The sequence below is a fragment of the Sceloporus occidentalis genome, unplaced genomic scaffold, assembly GCF_023333645.1.
Source record: "Sceloporus occidentalis isolate IW3139 unplaced genomic scaffold, rSceOcc1.0.p SCAF_6, whole genome shotgun sequence".
NCBI lineage: Eukaryota > Metazoa > Chordata > Lepidosauria > Squamata > Phrynosomatidae > Sceloporus > Sceloporus occidentalis.
In genome coordinates, this window is record NW_028316986.1 from 118,663,526 (window position 1) to 118,684,684 (window position 21,159).

Below are 21,159 nucleotides of genomic sequence, written 5' to 3' on the forward strand. Positions count from 1 at the left end.
CCTCAGGGATCACCCCTTCAATCTTTATACCAGGAACTAGAAATCCAGAAATGAGGCAGAGGCCCTAAGTACAATCAGTGTCTCTTTTATTGGAAACAAGGATTCAAACATACAGGCACATACGCTCACACATTCATACAAAACTCAGGAAATAACATAGTAAATGTAGGCTAGATATTAGGCTTTCTAATGGAAATACTCACCTTATGTAGAAGTTCTATCTTCCAATTTGTGTGTGTGGGTTGCAGGTCTGGTTTTTGCAGACCAGTCAGAGAGAGACTGACTTAGCTGTTGGCTGCCAGCTGTGAGAGAGGCTACCAGCAGTGAATGGCTGGCCCCAGTGAGTGGCTGACTGGCCCCAGTGAATGGCTAGCCCCCTCCCTAAATTTAGGAGACCTTTTTAAGGGTTTAACAGGGTCTCTAGACAAAGGGTAATCAAAGGAAACTGTTTGAAGAGTATTTCACATCCTAACCAAATGTTTTGATCTAACCCAAATGTTTCTGCCAGAGTAGGGACCTGAATGGCTACACAAAATACCATTCCTTTGATTCAAATGGTTCCCCCTCAATCACAAAGAGAGACACTTCCTTAAGACATTTGATAGCATCTTTCCTGATGGCACTTAGCAGCTCCTTGCATAATCTCATCCAAGCTGGGAAAGGAAATTCGTTTACATATCAAAAACTCATGGCTTCCTTTGTTTCAGTGGGTGATCACATGCTAGGGCCATTTGGCTACTCAGGTTAAGATGCACTTTTGATATCAAGATGCAGGTAAGAGATTATCATTTAGATATATTAAAAAGGTGTAGATCAATGCCTATCATTTCGTAGATCAATGCCTATCAACTATAATAAGAGATGATTAGAAAAAATAAGTACATTTTAAGCATTACATTTAGGTTACAGACTACAAAATTCCAGGAATACGTTCTAGAATCAAGCTTTAAAAAAAAAAAAGATAAAGAAGAAACTGTAAAGGGAGTGGTGTACAAGTGAGATGAAAAGGAATAATGAAACAAATAAGGGAGGCTAGTTTCTAGGTTCATGTTTCAGTCTGTTTTAACAGAAGAGAAGAGGGTGCCAGCCATGATGGGAAGGTGGACTGCTGTGATGAGAGAACTCTGGGAGATGGCTGCTCACTGCCACTGGGCTTAAGAGAGGGACACACACTGGCACTTTCATGTTTCCATGCTGCATAATACCTATGCCCCCCACTCTTTCTTGCCGCATAGAGTTTTCCTCCTCACCCGATCGATATTCCAACAAAAGGCACAAGTGAAAGGGAATAGCAGCAGAGGACTATCTAATTGCCGCCCCATGTAATCTTTCTCACAGTTGTTATCATTGTGTATATGTTTTCAGCCCAATTGGTTTATCTTTTCTAGCCGCCTGTCTGTGCAGCTGCCTCCTCTTCTTTCCTTCTTGATGGCTGCAAATATCTGCTTATCACCCTGTTTCATACTGTGTTTTGTCTGATTTGCTCTTTGTCTGTAACCTGTTTAGACATTTATTATATCCACCTCCTAAGTCAGGAACATTATTGTAAGGAACCCTACTGTTTATACTCTGTGTGCTGTTTTTTGTGGGCAACCTTTTGTTAGTTCAGTATGAAGCGGTATATAAATGAAGCTGTTTGTTTGTTTGTTTGTTTGGTGTGATTTCATTTTGATGTTCCGACCTCACTCACTCAGGTCCAAAACAAGATCCCCCCCCCCCTTCTCTCATTCTCTCTCTGTTATATTGCACTTTGGCCAACATGGATACCCTTTTGGTTCCCAGTGTTATAAGAAAAATTAGGCTGTGCTGTTCCTATTTTTTCTACTGATCTATTCATGGTATACATTTTTCGTGGCCAAATACTATTTTGGAGTGGTGGGAGACAGACATTCCTTTCTCTTAGATTTTCTGTTTAATTGAGAAAGGCTTAGTTGGAGCACTGACTGTGCAACAAGCTACTGCGCATTCATTCTCCCTTCTCTCCTGATCACACACATTGATGCTCTTGCTTTGCCTGGCTATAATCTCTGCAAAGGCAGCCTTCAAAAAACAGTTCAGTTTCACCCCACTGCATTGGGACTATAAGCAAAACACTACTTTACATTTGCATTTAACAAGTTTCAAGCTTCAGTGAGAAATTGGCAACATTTTTCTTTGTGACAGCTGTTTGACAGCATTTTGGAAATGGTTAAAAATGGAAAATTATCCTAGAGAGGGAACGTGCCATTCTCTTCATAATTTGAACTGAGACACAGAATGAATGGAATAACACACTTATTACAATCTGGGTGCTGAACCTAAAAGGCAGTGCCTTCAATGCTGCCACTTGGTTTGATAATCTAATACCATTTAGGCCTCTGGTAAATTAAATTGTACAGAAACTTCATTCGCAGCCTAAAACCTGTGTTTAATAGTGTCTCTTTCTTTTTGATTTTTATCTTGTGGATGAATGAGGGCCAAACTTAACATCACAGCAGTAGGTGTATGTACACACACACACACACACACACCATACACCAGTTGTTTAGAAATAATTTTATGCCTGTACTTTCCTTTGTAAGAAAGTAAGTCCAGTATTTCTCATGGAACTCTTTATAGACAGTCTCCTGCCACTTTCATAGCCATCTGTATTCCCTCTTCTCTTTCACTTCCCCCCTTATCCTCCTCCCACTCTATCTGGATCACTCCCAGGACAAACTCCTCAGAGTTTAAACTCAACAGTTAACAGGATCCAAAAGGGAGGGGGGGGGCCTTCAGCGATTCCATAAGTGTGGAATAACTCATTTGTTGAGGACTAAATCTTATAGTTACTCCCAGCTAAAGAAGAACCATTAAAACCATTGGCTTTATCTATGTTTCAACATACCAATCAATAATTTATTCAGTTGATCTCCTTTAGTTGGCACAAACCAAAAGGATTTAAACCAGTATGTGAGGAGAAGTGTTCTAGCTTCACCTCCTTCCATCACTATATTACTAGTACTACTGGTCTTCCTCCTACTAATTTATTCATTTATATTCTATCTTTTTTCCAACTCTTGATGATGTGTGTGTGTCTTCAAGTTGCCTGTCGACTTATGGAAACCCCATGAATTTCATAGGGTTTTCTTAGGCAAGGAATATTTGGTGGTTTATACTCTAAAATATAGCCCACAGCACCTGATATTCATTGGTGGTCTCACAAATACAGATTAAAATACATATAAAAACAGGAGTTAAGATATACAGGCTTTTTGATGCCTTGATCTTTCAGCATTTGAAATGACAGAAAAATCCATTAATTCAACAGTTTCCACTATTTCATCAGTTCTTCTTGCTTAAAAGGCTCATTTGAGACCACTCACATGCATTTGTGTTATTTGCATTTTCAGTGGCCAAAATGCATTTGCAAAAACCTGAAAAACTTGGGTTCTGCTTTTTAACCAATTCTACTTTCTGATAGTCCTCTGGTCCCTAAACCGTCAGATAAGTGGGACCATTCTGTACAAATGTTGACTTCACATGAAGAGTCATAGTCTGAGAGAAGAACCTTTCCTTTCTGTTATGGAGGCTCCATAAACAATGTAAAATGCTGTTTTTTCCAGGCTTCTGTATCACATAGAGAGCTTCCACAAACAGAGGAGTATCGCATTGCTTTTCATGTCTCCAGAGTGATGGAAGGAGCAAGAGTTGAGGCAGGAGGTGATGTAGGGGTGAGTATGTTTATTATCTTTGCTTAGAGAATTCTGAAAGAGGGCTAAGAAAGGAAGTTAACCATGAAATGCCCACCTCATAGCCACCCCCAAAAAATTCCCTTTTGGTCTAGATTTGGGGTGGATATGAGGTGGGCAGTTTATGATTAACTTTGCCCCTTAGCCCTCTTTGGGTACTCTAAGCAGAGATAGTAAACATACTCACCCCTGCACCAGTCTCTTGCTCCTTTCATCACTTTGTACATATGAAAAGCAATGTGACACTCCTCTGTTTGTGGAGGCTCTCCGTGAGGCCCTGAATCCTGGAAAAACAGCATGTTGGAGTTAAATTAACACACTACACTACACGCACACATGCGCGCGCGCACACACACACAGAGCTTTGAAAATGTTGTCTACAAACCTACATGTTATGTTTCAGAATACACATGAAACAGGTTCAAAATATTAGCCTAGGTATGGTGGGCATATGAAATTAGGGGTCGTAGCTAACCTACTTGGACTAAAGGCCTTATGTGTGTCCATTTCTGACAGGAAAGGGAACACAATGATTCCAGACTGTCCCCACTCTTGCTGCCAGTCTCACCAGAGTCCGAAGATTTTCACACGGCATTGATATATTGTTCCTTTAACATCCAAAAGTATAGTAGAATCGTCATAACAGATAGATGATTCCAAAAGATTTTCACATGAGGCTGTTAGTGTTCTTAAATCATTGCTGAAACATTACTGTGTCCAGTATGTGAATGTAACTGTTTTGAAATCGTTTTGTAATCATTTATTGCTGAATTCTGAATTTTAAGAACACTAACAGCCTTGTGTGAAAATCTTTTGGAGTCGTCTATCTGTTATGATGATTCCACTACACTTTGGGACGTTAAAGGAACGATATAGCGATGTTGTGTGAAAATCTTCCCCCTTGTACACTAAGGACGTTATCACACAGGGAGGCATCCTCCTCCTGTGATTAATTCGAATTTAAAGTGTCCAAATAGTGCGATTGGGGTTCACACCCCCATGCTTTTCTCCTGTTCTTCCCATCAGTAAATTGCAACTAGCGTACTTGTAATGTCAGTAAAGCATCATGGAGCCGCCATTTGGCAATAACACAAGATCCCATTATTGACAAATGGTGGCTCTCTGATGCTTTACTGATGGGACAAGTATGCTGGTAAGGAGATTATCACACAGGGAGGCTGGCAATTGTGATTTACTGACAGGAGAAAGGTGTGGGGGTGTGAACCCTGATTGCGCTATTTGGATGCTTTAAATTCAAATTAATCATGGGAGGAGGATAGAAGCCTCCCTGTGTGATAACGTCCTATCTTGTTATGACACTAAAGTTCCACTTTAAATACCATGGTGATTTCCTATGGAATCCTGGGATTTCCAGTTTAGAAAATAGTCTTTATAATTCTGAGCCAGAGAGCTCTAGCACCTCTTACAAAACTACAAGCCCCAGTATTCCATAGGCTGCAACCGTGGCAGTTAAAGGCCATGTCAGCACAGAGGAAAAGAAACACACATACCCATTCTCAATCTGACATGTTTAGGCAACACATGGGGCCAAAACAGGTAAAATATGGGTCCAATCTGCACTCCAGGGTGATTTTCTGGAGGAAAAATAGTCCCCATTTGCCCTGAATCAGGCTGGAAACTTTGAAGAATCCCCAGAGCATTTGGACAGTGTGGTGGTATGGGGGCGGAGGGGAGAGGCATGTCAGTGACTGGATGGAAGAGGTCAGAAGGAGGTGCCTGGGTCCTGGCTAGCTGATGACCTGGGGGGATGTGTAGACAGTGCTGCTGATATTGGCCGATTGTGTGTGCCAGTTATGCAACAGTTTGACCTCCCTGTGGATCCCGAAGTCCTAATGGTAAGCTGGGGTTTCTGATCGGTGTGGACATGGCAAAAACGTAATCATAATGCTCTCAATGATGTTTATCACACTATACCCTTAAAGTGCCACAATTCCAGTTTGACTCCTCTAGCTGCCTCCTGTTGCATTCTGGGATTGGCAGTTTTAAGGAGGGGTATTTAGAATTCTCAAGCAGAGATGCCTGAGAACTCTAAATACCCCTCCTTAAAACTGCCAATCCCAGAATGCAACAGGAGGCAGCTAGAGGAGTCAAACTGGAATTGTGGCACTTTAAGGGTATAGTGTGATAAACATCATTGTGTTCTGTGAAAGGGCCTCAGGTGTTTCCCTCTTCAGCTGAACTGTCACAGTGGAAATGTGCTCAGCCTGAAAAAAATGTGCTTGGGGACAAGTGTTGTGAGGAAGTAAACTTACTTACTCCTGCCACAGTTTTTCTGCTAACAATGGCATTCCATCCTTCTTTTTGACCTGATTAGAATAAATCTATCTCTTAAACACACTCCCCTCACATCTCATTTGGTCCTCGTTTATCCTCAAGATAAAGCACCCAGGAGAGGAGACATCATTAAACAGCACACAGATTTTAGGCAGTGAACCAAGTTTCTGAACAATTTAATTTATCAGAGGCCCAAATCGTACTAGATTATTAAGTCAAGTGGGAGTATGGAAGGGAATGCATTTTCATTTACACACCCAGAATGTAATAAGTTCATTCATTCTGTGTCTTTGTGTTAGGAAGAGAAGAGCATGTTTCTTCTATAGGATAATTTCTTTTTTCTAACCATTTCCAAATGCTGTCGAATAGCCATCACAAGAAAAAATGTTGCCAATTTAGCAAGCCTGAAACTTGCTAAATGCAAACGTAAAGTAAAGCTCTCCGTCTAACCCCAACTGAGATGGGTGAAGGATACTTTGAAAATGAAGATGACTTGCCATGTTTAAACTCATGGGCCTTCTGCTCAAAATACTCTTTGGATGGTGAGACCAACTGTGGTGCAGTGCTAGAACTCTGGATTGGGACAAGAGAGACTTGGATTTAAATCCTTACTTAGCTATAAAGCACATTAGGGCCAACCACTGGCAGAGGAGTGTAAACACCCCAGAAAACTACAAGTCTCTGGATTCTATGAGGTCAGACTATGACAGTTAAAGAAGTGCTAAAGAACTTTATCCCCTTTTGAGTTCAGTAGAGCCTGGTGGGTTACATTTCAATGGGGCAATGGATCTGCTTCAGGTGTTACTATAAGGAGTGATCCAGGATGTTGAGTCTGATTCCCAAAATGGGTTCAGCACTTTAAATAGTACCTTTTAATGTTCAGACTAAAATCCAGAACAGATTCACCACCCCACTGATATGCCTTTGCTATTTCTTGAGTTCCCAGCTATCTATCTATCTATCTATCTATCTATCTATCTATCTATCTATCTATCTATCTATCTATCTATCTATCTATCTATCTATTTATCTATTTAAAGTATCTATACCCCACTCTTCAGCCCTAAAGGCTCTCAGAATGGCTGGTTCGCTGTCCCTAGGCTTACAACCTATAAAAAGACATGACGCAAAAGGAGAAGGGAATGGTGGTGGGGAAGGGGATCAAGTCCAGTGGTTCTTCTCTCCCTCTGAGGCCTGGACCATAACAGATGGATTGGAGGGAGGGCCCTTCTTCCTCTGTTAGGCCTGATGGATTGGTCCTGTGTTTTCACTCCCTCCCAGGCTGGATGATGTCAGATAGACTAGAGGGAGGGCTCTTCTTTTTCAGGCTAGGCCTGATGGAGTTGGACCTATCAACCTATCTGTTATCAGTGCTTTTAAAAGGACAGGAGTATAGATGAGACCAAATGGGGTGAGAAGGCAGTCACATATACAGTGGGACCTCAGTATCCACAGGGGATCAGTCCCCCCGTAGATACAAAAATCCACAGATGCTCAAGCCCACGTTGTCTCCAGTGGCAGAGCATGCCCACGGCTGTGCCACCATGAGGGACAACAGGACCAGGTAACAATCGGGGCTAAGCTGAATGGAGGCTTACCTGAATGGGGTCTTACCTGAAGTCCTGTTGTCCCTAATGGCAGTGTAGCTGCATGCACACACCACCAGTGGGGACAAGCGGGTCTGACATTTCCCCCTTAGGACCAAAGGTAGGGAAAGTGCTGAGGAAAAATCAAGTGGGAAAATTGGTCTGTCTATTGGAAGAACTGTTCCTTTGCTCTGGCATCCCCAAGGAGGAATTTTCAGTGGGTAAATGTGGGAAATCTGAATATTCTGGGGAAGCACCATTAACGCAGCATTACGCAAATACACGAGTAAAGTTTACGCAGGAATCCAGTTTCCTTTGCCAGAGGTACAGATGGTTTTCCTTGGTAGTTCACCTCCTAGACGACCTTGTTAGAAATGCATTCATCACTTGATGGAAAAGGAAGACTTGGAACCATAAGAGAATATCCTGGTCAAGAGGAGACAATGTAAGAGTGACAGTGAAGGAAAACTAACCTCTTTCAAAGAGAAATATACTGAAATACTTACCTAAAGTATAAGGCAATGAGACCGGAACGATTCCAGGAGTAGCACTTGTACCTGTTAAAAATGAACAACAGGTATGTAGTAACCGTTGATTTCTTCTTGGCTTGGGGATGGAGAGAGTGAGTGGCATTTGTGGTGCCATACCCTGAGAGTTGCCCTGCAAAACAATGCTATGTGTCCAAGGTGAAAGTACTCTCTGTCCTATGCCTGTCCCATATAATGCTACATATTTAAAGCAGAGCTGATCCAGACAGTTTTTGCGAGAAAACATAATACATTGGCATGAAAACCACTGGCTATGCTATCTATGAAAATGTCAGTGCTTTTAGCAAAAAGCTGTTTAAAAATACATATGATAGCATGAAGGTCATTAAAGTCATTATATGAATTCTACAACACCTTTCTCAATCTCTCTCTCTCTCTCCCTCCCTCCCTCTCTCCCTCACACACATGCACACATGGACACATACACGTTTTGAATTGTTTTTGCAATCTATCAGGTCTAGTAGGGCAGTTTGAATCACCCGTATTATTACAGCCATACTTCCCTGCAACCTCTGGGTTGCTGGGCTCCCAAATACAAGAAGATGCAGTAGTCTGCACAGATGCTAAAATGTTATGCTTGGCTGGTAGCAACATCAAACACAACGGTGGAGTGACTCATCCATTTTACTAATTTATAAGAGCAATCTTCCTTGAAATCCCAGCATAAAGTCCTGCACTTTCTGTTTCTGAAAGTGAATATAGCCTTGAAGCCAATAAAAGCAATGGAAAGAGAGATGCTGAATACAAAATAACCAACCCACCACTTTTGTTCTTGCAACTTTCTGGATGTCATGTTTACAACATGAAGCTTCAGGAATTCCAGAACAAAAAACAGACAAGCCCCCAAACAGAACATATCACCACTCTCAGTAGAGGGAATGATAAAAGTGGGAAGCAGTAAGCAGCAGCGAACAACTGAAAGAGGCACACTCTGATCTTGCAGGAAAAAGATCACTATAGAGAGGCAACTGTACTGGGAACTTCAGGAACCATTACTCACACACCTTTTTCATACATGTATGCCTAAGTTATTGTCTTTTTTTTTTTAGTGTACAGCTAAAAATGTGAATGTCACTAAGAGGTGTGTATAACACAAAGTATTCATTTCTGGTCCTTTTTTAGTGTAACTGGTAGGCAGAGCTTGTAAAAGTTAATTTTGGGGCTTTTGTTGTTGTTGTGTGCCTTCAAGTCATTTTTGACTTATGGTGACCCTAAGGCTCATGGGGTTTTCTTGGCAAGTTTCTTCAGAAGGGGTTTGCCATTGTCATCCTCTGAGGCTGTGTCATTTTCCCATGGTCACCCAGAGGATTTCCATAGCCAGGTCAGGAATTGAACCCTGGTCTCCCAGTGTCCTAATCCAAAGTCCAAACCATTACACCATGCTGAGCCTCAAGCATGGCCAGTTCTGAGAGCTATAGCCTAAAAAAGGAGCTTTTCCCAATCTCTGATGGTGGAAAACCTGGGTTTGTTGATGGTATGTCATGTGTGAGCTAAGGTCCTAGGAAAATACTGGATGAGTCTGAAGATTCACTTTCATACATCCTTTTCAGAAAGGCTCTGTGAATTGCAAGGCAATTTTGGGAGTGCAGAAGTCCGTGCTACTGCCTTGGAACTTGTTATATTTATTACACACACAGGAAAATAATTGGCCTTCAAGAATAATTTCATCTGAGAGTCTTATCTTCATGGTCAGGCCTGTGGGAGGAGACAAGAGCCTCTCAACAGGTGAGCTATAGTACTGTGCACTTTCTTTTGCAACTGGATTTCAAATATAGGTAAAAGTAATTGGATCTGGACTTCTTGGTTGTTAGAATTTTGTATGTGTGTTTATACTTCTCAGGGTCTAATCTGTTTCTGTATGCATTGGGAACATTTGCATTTTGCCTCACTGCTTTGCTGCTCCAAGGAGAATAATCTCAGCTGTGAACTCAGGGGCAGATCCTTAACTTTTATAGCTAAGTAAATATATCAGTAGTGGCTTAGTGGCTGAGATGCCACTTCTGATGATCTGATCGGAAGGTTGGCAGTTCGAGGTCCAAATGCTGCATGATGGGGTGAGCTCTTATCACTAGTCCCAGCTTCTGCCAGCCTAGCAGTTTGAATGCAAGTAGATAGATAGGTACAACTTCTCAGTGGGAAGGTAACAGTGTTTGGTGCAGTCATACTGACCATATGACCACCAGAGCAGTCCTTGGACAACGTTGGCTCTTCAGCTTAGAAACAGAGATGAGCACCGCCCCTACAGTCGGTTGCGACTAGACATTCATGTCAAGGGACTACCTTTACCTTTTTAAATATATCATACCAGGTGGTTAAGACAGAAGAACAGGACAAGTAAGTTTTTAAAAGAATGAAACAAGAGAAACATAAATCAGATGAGAGATGCAGTGGAAAACAGTACAGTGCACCCTTCTCTTACACAGGGGAGACATTCCGGACACCACCACCACCCCCACCACCCCCCCCCCCCGCATAAGAGAAAAGGCGCATAAGCTCAAACCCCATAAGAAGCAATGGGGCTTGTGCCTGCGGCACACTCCTTACTCCTTCTGGGGCGCGGGGGGCTTTTTTCTGGTGCAGCTTCCAGTGTATGCTGGAAGTCACGTATGGTGCATCCGTGTATGACACAAACACACTGTATTCTTTTGTAGAGAACAGTTTGGTAACCTAAGAAATATAGTTTCATGTATATGCCACAGCTCTGTGGTTTGTATCCAAATGTTTACCAGATTCAACCTTCAAGTAGGCTGGAAAGACTCCATCTGAAACCCCAAAGCTGCTAGTATGCAGGATGACATGTAACATGATGGTATGAGGTGGTCTGGCTTGGCGAAGACTATATCCATACCAACACCTGAACGAAGTTACTGTTTGGATAACAGCTCCCAAATAGTAACTTTTCTGAGTTTTGGTTTATATTATCATATGCCATGAATATCTGCTTCTACCTCTTTAGAATATAGTTTGACCCCTGTATCTATGGGGATCTGTACCCATGGTTACCATGGATAAGCAGAAAGTGTGGTTAACAGCAAATGCTATATTTCTGTCAGAAAGTGAGCATTGACTCATACTGGAGGACCTCCAGATCCCTAGGGAGACCTTTTCCCCCTGGATGTGGGTAAGTGAAACCACTGTTGTTAGACCCATTGATACAGGAGTCATACTGTCTATTGCCATATGACACCATGAATATCAGCTTCTGCCTCTCTTTGGCTAAAATGCTAGCTCTTGCTACAGTCAGCCTTCACCTAGATTATGGAAGCCAAGCCTTTTTCACACTGGATTTCCCTCTATCATCTGTCCTGTTCCCTACTACAGTCCCCTCTGCTGCTCTAAAACCAGATTTGCTGGAGTGAGTATCCCTTGAAAGCAGGTTTTCACAGAGTACTGAGGACTGCAGGAGAAGGAAAAAGAAGAGTTTGAATACATAGGTGGTGGTAGCCAAGCATAATGTTTGTTTTAAGCCATCATGTCTCTGCCTCACACATCAACAACCATGGTCTCTGCCACAGTTAACTACCCACAAATCTCCTCCTCTCTAGATTGCCTGTCCTCTCCTGCTGCTTCCTCCAGTGGCTCCACTAGGGTTGGTATCACCCCAGTGTGGTAATTCATGCTGGCACCACCAGGCTTGGACTTTTGCAGATTTGATTATTCACTGATTTTATTAATATGTTATTTCTAGGAATATCTAGGTCCTCCAACACAACTCTATGGTCAACTTTAACCAAAGGTCGCACTGAAAGACCTAGAGATTCCTGGAGAGAACACTCCACTAGGCATTTGTAGCTTTTCCAGTGCAATTCTATGGTCAATATCTGGCAGATGTTGACCACAGAGTCGCAGTGGAGAACCTAGAGATTCCTAGAGAGGTGTTATCTCAGGTAAAAGCATAAGTGTTTTTGTTATTTGCAGTTTTTCCACATTCATGGGGGTCCTGTGCCCCTAATAGCAGCGAATGCGGAAGGATGAGTGTAGTAACTTTCTAGATGTTATACAAGTGGATAGTTATGCTAGATGAATATTTAACAGAACAATAAATGACAAACAGTAACTGCAATTAAAAAAACCACAGTAGATGTAATTATATTTGTGTGAGAGAGGGTTTTTTTTAACCTTGCTGTTTTCTGTCCCCCCTTCTGTTATTTCTCTGAACAATCCACTTCAAAAATTAATTAGTCTTTCTGTTTTGAATGCCAAGAACCCAAGTGCTACTTCAAATCTGAGTGTGGCATTGTTTTGAAGAACTACTACTGCTATTACTAGTTATTTTCTGCAATACATGGATGCTGGGACAATGATCAGATAATATTTTTGAAGGAAAGAAGGATCTGAAAGGGGAGTCTGAATGAGAGCAATTTTTAAACACACACACACACACACACACACACACACACACCAGAAGAAAAAGCTCTCTTTCTAACCAAAAGAGAAGTCAGGACAAAAGCTTTCTCTATACTGTCATCATATCTAAGTTGCTTGCAATTTCTCTTCCTCCTATTTCTTTTTCTCTTATTTTTTTATTTAGGGGAGGGGTGATGTAGATTAGCCTACATAGATAAATACAGGTAGAAAATTGGATAAAATGTGCTCAGATAGTCATCTCACTCCTTTGAAAAGTATGTGTTTCTTTCGTATAGCTGGTTACATCTACAGTGACCTGAACTGTCCAAAGTATTCTAAATGAGGAATTATCATAATTTATATAATGGCAGTATAATAAGTACAATACTTTTTAGCTCTTTCCAAAGATTTTCCCTCTTTCTTTCCCAGGATGCATTAAGCTAAGCCAAGACTTTCAATGAAACTTTTTCTATGAACCCAGGATACCTTTCTTGGATTACCTTGAACCATTTACTCCTGGCATACTGGTAAATGAGGAATTTCATTTAATGTACTAAAATGTCATCTGCCAATCTCCCCACTCCCCATGCTGCCATCTCCAGTTCCCTTTGGGGTTCTTCATAGTTTGCTTCCTACTTCTGACTATTTATCAGCTAGAGCTAGGAGGAATGTGCAAGTAATTGAGAGGAAAAAACATGATCAGACCCCTAAGATCCAACCAAAGGTATACATAAACATTTACTGTTCCAGCTGCCTCCTTTGTCCTTGGCAAGGAAAAGGACCTATCAGGGACTACTGCAATCTTCTGTCTGCCTAAATTGTTTCTCTTCAGACCAAGTCGAATACTTTTGATATTATTTTCTCTTTTTATATGCTGTTACCCGCCTTGATCCAACACAGGGAAAGGCGGGTTATAAATAAATACTATTATTATTATTATTATTATTATTATTATTATTATTACCTGATTTTTATCCCTCTATAGAGCTCAGAACAGGTGGACTCCTCTTTTTATACAGTATTCTGGTATTGACTTGGTTGACAGCTAGTGGTTTGACTTGTGTCCTCCCAACAAGATGGGTTAGGTAATCTGTGCCTTCCAGGTGTTGCTGGACTGCAACTTTCATTTTCTTTCCCCATTGGCTGTGCTGTCTAGAATTGCAGTCCAACAACATCTGGAGAGTCACAAGCTGCCAACCTCCAAAAGTAAGTTTGTGGCTGAGCACAGAGTAATTTGAATCTCAAATTCATGGTTCAAGAAGCCTATCTATGGGATAGTAGAGTCTGGCCTTCTGAACATTTTGTCACAATGGCTCTGCACACTGACCTGAAGACATGCAAAGGACGTGAATAGCACTAAACAAAGGTTAAATGAGTTTGCTGATCACTTCAACCTTCCCCAGGCTTTCCGTATCTCTTGTAATAGGTACTGAGTGAGTCCCACAACAAAACAGTTAAAGACCATATTTTCTTCTCACCCTGGGCTGTGTGCCGATTGACCTTTCCTATCCCACCATCCAGGGGTTGTCATCATTTTATTACTCCAAAGTTAAAGCCACCAGCCATTCTGGAATCCCATTGTCAAATCCCAAGGAATACTGAGGTCTTTGTTATACTGCAGGATCACACCAAAACTCCCTCGAGACCAGGAAATCAGATATGAATGTTAGCCCCAACTATAGCCTTATGTGTACATTTAATTCACCGTGTCTCTCTCAGGTGCTGTCTGAGCCCCACTCCATTTTCCATGGAATCCCCTCTTCAGGACTGGTAATTATCACCCCCTCTAACTTCTGATTTCCCTTTATCCAACCTTTCACATACTTTCTGTCTATTAGAGCTGCATGGTTCTTAAGATTGTACTGGATTTGTGTGTTTGCATGCATCTTTGCACATTTCTAAATAAAACTTTTATTCATCAAAACTGGAGTCTCTAGTATAGTACTAGTATACAAAGGTGGAAAGATCTTTTATAATTATCCAACCTCTCACAGGTCTCCTGTTGAGTGAATAAATTCCCCCAAATATCAAGGAGATGCTGTCACTGTTGGTGGGAATTTCAAATCTCCTCCACCTTTTTGGGTAACAACTCTCACATCCATACATGGTGATGGGAAATCACTGGCCCCATTCTCACTAGTCCATTTGCTCTGGATAGAACTGGGCAGATCCGGTTGCCCCCATACCAAATCTCCCCGGGTAGAAGTTCTGACTACCCTTTACCTTGATCGATGCAATTTGCACCGCTAAAATTCATACCAAAGTATCATGTTAAGATGGAGCCTCTTCTGTCAATCAAATGATGTCAATGGTGACGTCTAATGGTCATGATCGGAGCCAAATTCACATTCAATTGCACTGGGTTTTCCGAAAAGAAATGGTAAATACCCCACTTTTTGAAAACCTGGGCTGAAGGGGATTTGTGCTGGATCAGGTGTACAAAGCATGGATTCGATTGTGAATAAACGGGCACCAGTATGAACTCCCCACTTTTAACCCGGCTCACAAACCGGGATATATCATAGTCTGAATGGCTCCACTATATACTTTCTATCTCATGCAAAAAGATGGATGAACCTCATCCCTTTCAAGAGGGCAGCAGAGATGAGAATATCATGTGGTTGCACACACAAATAGAATGAAAAGGAAAGAGCATTAGATGAATTTGTGGAGGACAAAGTTATTGGTGAAATCTAATCTGGATGGCTGTATGCCTTCTCCAGGACTAGAAACAAGTTATATCTCTAGTACCAATTGCTATGAAATACAGATGGGAGTGGTGTTGTCTTTATTTCCTGGGGCTGAGCTTCCTAGAGACATCTGATTTGTCACTATTGGAATTAGGGAGGGCAGAGGCTTGAATTTTCAGGATCTAAGCAGAGCAGTGGAGGAAAGGGGGTCTTGAAGATGTCTCATTTTTGGGGTTGCCATAAGTCAGGGTCAACGTGAGGGCAGTTAACAACAACACCAAGACAGAGCTAGTCATAATCCATACCAGTTTATGCAGCCCAGTCTCTTGTATAAAACTGAAATCTTTACTTTTTATTGGTTGGCTTCAGACTTGTTTTCATGCGTAGGCTGCTCCTCCATTCACAGGACAAGCTTTAAGAAATCAAAAGATTTTTGTCTCATATTCCATTTTACTGGAAAGCGATTTGTTGTGAGGGTCTTGATGCCTGCATGAAAACTGAAGTTTGAATGATGTTTGCAAAGGAATTTTTGGAAGGGCTTCTCCAAGGATACCTGGCACATTACAATTAATATGATGGTCTGCAGATGGAAACATGTTTTAAAAAGGAAATTATCTCAAATCCTTCTTGTCAGAGGTGGAAGAATAAAGTGAAGAGAAACAAAATTTATATTTATATCAGCTTACCCAGCCTGCCATTTTTTTTCTTTCTTATTGTCCTTGTCTCTCTCTCTCTCTCTCTCTCTTTTTTCCCCTCACAAATGTTATATTTTTGTGAGATATGCAGTTTTACATTATATAATGTTATAAACTGGTATCACATCACTTTCAGCCTTAAGTAAAAACAATTAGACCCACTGCAGCCTTCCCCCAACTCCTTGCTGCAGATACAGCCAGTGCTAATGGTCAATTTCAGCCAAAATAATAGAAAATCTACAAATCTGTTTTGAGAGACAAATCATTATGTTGTATTTGAAATGAACTGGGAGTCTTCCATTGATTCTTCCCTATGTCATCAAGGAAGTGTATGTATGTATGCATATTATTATTATTATTATTATTATTATTATTAGTGTTGATTGATCTTGGCTGGCTTTTTGACTTCATCAGTGAATGTAATTCAAAAGTGATTGACATGCTGTACTTTTAAATTTTAAGACTTAGGGGGTGAAAGTCTACACAGACAGCCTGAGCTGGCCCTACAACACAAGCATATCATTGTAATGGGGGAAAGTCAATAACTGTATGTCAAAATTGCAATGCAAGCATTTTTGGCTTTGTGAGGCATAGTTATCCACCATTGATTCAATTTCATATGTAGCATGGCTATTCTATTGATACCTAAGAAAATGTTCTTCTTCCAGCACTACTCTGGATTCATGGGCAGACTTGGCATCAACATTCAGCAAACTAACATGGTTGCCAGGGCCACACAATCCTGTTTTTGTTATTGTTGTTGTTTTGTTGTTGCTATTGTTGTTATTGCTGTGTGTCTTAAGTCATTTCTGACTTATGGCATCTCTAAGGTTTTCTGGGGCTGAATGTGCTCAAGGTCACCCAGTGGGTTTCATGGCCAAGTAGGGAATCGAACCCTGATCTCCACAGTCATAGTCCAATGCTCAAACCTCTACACTATGCTGGCTTTCCCCACAGTCCTAATAGGGCAAAATGGCACCATCACCTGCCCTGGCTTTCAGCCATGGACATCTTGACACTATCACGTGGCTCTTTTCCAACATTACTCCATGGAACCTGGGGTGGAGGAGAGACTTTGCATCCTCCATAAAATTAGGCCATTTCAGCTGAAATGTTTTGGCAAAAGTGGACCACCAAGACTCTTACATAGTTGAGCCTCCTCAGGAATTATCAGTCAGAAGGGTCTAAATGATCGTGCACTAAGAAAGATTAAAAGAGAATTGTCATTGTGCTGTCTTACGAATAATAATAAAACCTGCTTGCAATCTGCTGGGCATATTTATTTGGGAGTAAACTACACTGAGAACATGAAAGGGACTTCTAAATACATTTTGTGGTTGTAATAGTCTTTATATGTAAGGGTGTTCCCATAATAATGGGAAAAAGTAATTATGCAAGTATCTGCAAGTAAGCAAATTAATAACAACCTGCCAGTGTTGAGCCCACCAACTTAAAAACAATTCTGTGGGCCCTGGGTGTACTATCATTATTCTGGAGCACTGTGGGAAGATAAAATCACTCAGAGAAGATCATGCTCTAAAGGCCCTTTCAAACCAAGGGTGGCCATAAATGATTGTTTTCTTGTCAGGGAAGCTGTCGACAAGATCAAAGAGCTGTTGAACAAGTCAGTAGACAAGAGTGAAGAAGATATTAGTACATAATATAAAAGATTTAACATGCTTTGTTAATGTGAAATCGAAGGCTTTCTCTGAAGATGCCAGCAACAGATGCTGGTGAAACTTCAGGAATAAACTCTTCTAGCCCCTAAAAACCCACAAAAAACTATGCTTTGTTAAGCTTTTCTGAGCTCAAACATATAACCAGTTTATATTATCATTGGGTAGAAGAAATCTTGCCATTTTGCTAAGTATTAGAACATTAACATTCGAAACCACATAATACTGGGGCATATAAAATTTGATTGACACAGTTGCTCTTGACTGGTACATATTGGGCATGTATACACAGACCATTTATAATGGTTTCCTCCCACTCTCATGGCGCTCTGCCTTCTGGTCAAAGCCCTAATTTGTATGTGTGTACTTAGCAGTCTTCACAACAGAAGGAAAATTCCACTGAATCTTCCCCATCCCTGCTTTAAAAAGACTAACCTTTTGCTCCAGATTTTCCAGGGAAACCTGAAACACTCCAGAGTGATGCCAGGCAGTTGTCTACATAGGTGTGCCACCTGGTGAAACTGGTACAAGCCACTTCCTCTGAGCTCACTAGGGCTGGATCCACACTGCAAAAATAATTTAATTTGACACCACTTTAACTGCCATAGCTCAGTGCTATGGAATTCTGGGAAAAGAAGTTTGTTGTGGCACCAGAACTATCTGACAGCGGAGCCTAAATGTCTCACAAACTACAATTCCCAGAATTCTATAGCACTGATCATGGCAGTTAAACTGCTGTCCAGCTGGATTATTTCTGCAGTGTGAATGCAGTCATGCCATGCTACGAACCTCATTTCTGTCCTCAAAGGGAGCAATTCTCACTATCGGTGGCAGTGCTAGGCAGCACAGTGGGACATGTGTGTAGACAGCTGCCTGGTATAGCTCTGGAGTGTGGAAGTAATGGGGGGAATTCAGAGCAGCTTCAGGACCACCATACTCCAGAAACAGACCAGAGTATTTTGGATGGTATAGGTGTGCCCTTTGTTGTAGACTCCCTTCAAAGTGTTATTTTAGACGTCTAAGTAGGATTTTTAAAAACTAAACATTTGTAGGTATCTACTGATATCATTTATCTGGCTGCTGGTTGGGAATGGTGGGCACTCCAGATTCCATTTTGGAGACAACTGTCCTTAAAGCACAGCATTTCACAATCCATGCAGTTAAATTTTTCCACTGATCATCTCTTCTCATTTTCCTTCTACCCTCACCAACATGAATGTTAGTGCTCAACCTTCAGACACATTGTGCATTGTTTAATAGTGGTATACAACTTCAAAAAGTGCTTTATGAATAACTACTGTATAATGCATTGCTTGTTATATCAAACCAGATAATGTCATTACCAAAGGTTACATTTCTTTTGAAATGTAGATATTTTACTTCTTCATTACCCGTCCAAAGATAACTCATTGTAGGTTACTGCAGTACTTTATATCATATACAGTATGTGGACTAGAGAGTATAACAGGGCTTAAAGACAGACCAGCAGGCAGGATCAAGAAGTGCAGAGAATAAAAATTCATGTGTAGTTGATATAAAATTAAGCTCTTGTACCAAGAGATGATACCTACTTGAAAGTAACAGCAACAGTGAAAGGTGAAGGTCAGCTCCAGTGAAAGTCAAATTGGCATTTTGCATAATCCCTACCCATTTGCCACTGTATCTGCCAACTGCTACAAAGACAGTGTTATAACCTTAGCGGTAATAGTTAGAGCTATCAGCAAGCATATATATTAGGCAGGAGGATTCAAGCAGTCAAGTTTTGATACATTATTTATGAACATTTTACTAGCACATAATTATAGGCCAATGAAACAGCAGATATTTGTGTTCTCTTCGTCACACAGTGGGATGAAATTTGCAAGATTAGTGGCCCATTCAGAGGGGATGAAGCCTGACAAATTGTAAACTAATAGATACATGAGTTTTGTACAACATGCCTTCAAAGTTTTCTTTTTTCTTTCTTTTTTTAAAGACGGAAGCTGTCAACAGCCTTTTTCTCTCTTGATAGAGATAGAAGAAATGGACAGGGTTAATAGAGATAGAGATAGAAGAAATGGACAATTTCCCCAGTCCTGCAGCTAGGATAGCGGGTCTGGAGGAGTGGTGTCACTAGGGGTGTGTGGACCATACTGGGTGACACCTCAGAGGGGCTGTCATCCAGTGGGGTGAGACACCCGACAAGGTTGCTGGGCGAGCAAGAAAGAGTGTTGTATCCCCTTTCCACTTACCCAGCAACCATGGCAGTCCCTTGCATTTGGGCTTTGGCACAGCTTCAGCCATGCCAGAACCCAACTGGACCTCTGGGGACTTGGCAGTGCCCCCTCCTTGCAGCCACACCAGAGCCCAAATGGACCTCCAGGGGCTTGTCACTGCCCCCTTCTTGGAGCCATGCCAGAGCCCAAATGGACCTCCAGGGGCTTGGCAATGCCCCCTCCTTGCAGCCATGCCAGATCTCAAATGGTTCTTTGGGGGTTGGCACTGCCCCCTCCTTGCAGCCATGCTAAAGTCCAAAGGGACCTCTGGGGCTGAGGTAGTCTGCCCCCCCCCCCAACTATGCCTTCACACAGTGTGACACTAACCCCCAGTACGCCACTGGTCTGGAGTACTCTGTAACCCTCCCAACAAAAAAAGGTAACACTGCCAAGCTCTGAATATGTGTTGATGTTTAATGTGCCACAAGAAGACTGTTGTTTTCACTAACGGGAAGTTATTCAATCTCATAGCCCTCACAGAGGCTCCCTTTAGAATGCATTTCAAAGCTGATAATCCAACCTGAGAACCAGAATTGTACACCAGGAGTGCGTCTGAGGCAGGTGGAGTCAAAAAGGATGACAGATGCTGCATGAAGCTTTTGCAATTGCCGGGGAAGAGCTGCACTCCTGTTAATTTCTAGCCTCCATCTGGCCCTGCATCTAGAAGGAGAGTATAAATTGTCTCTGAATGTGTTATAAATGAGGCCACAATTATTCTTTCAAGATCAAGGTACACAAAGTGAGTAATATATGGTAACTTGGTGAGGTGTACGCTGAGGAGAGGCATTTTTCTTTGTCATAAGTGAAGAACTATAGCAATTGCTGTTATATTGGTTTTGTGCAACTCTGTTCTGGTTCAAGAGGGAGGCCATGAGCTGCTAAACTGCCATGAGTCAAGGAAGTGAAGACTACAGCTTCTATGAACTGACTGTGGAGATTCATGTCAGCGAACCAACACATCTTCTTCTCTTGCCATGATCTGCTGCATTTAATGAACTGTAAACTGGCTCTGATCTATCCAGGTTTTACTCATTCATTTTTCTACTTCTGCTGTGAATAGAACAAAAGCAGAGTTTGTCTCTGCAGTGTAGCTGCAGAAGTAATGCAGTTTGACACCATTTCAACTGTCATGGCTTCACCGTATGATATCCTGGCATTTGCAATATGCTGTGGCACCAGAGATGTCTGAGAAAAAATGCTAAATATCTCACAAAACTACAAATCCCAGAATTTCACAGCATGCAGCCATGGCAGTTAAAGTGGTGATAAACTGCATTAACTCTGCAGTGCAGATGCAGCTTGAGAAGGACAGAGAGATTTTGGCTTTGAAAAAGATACTCAGTTCTGAAAGTGAGGT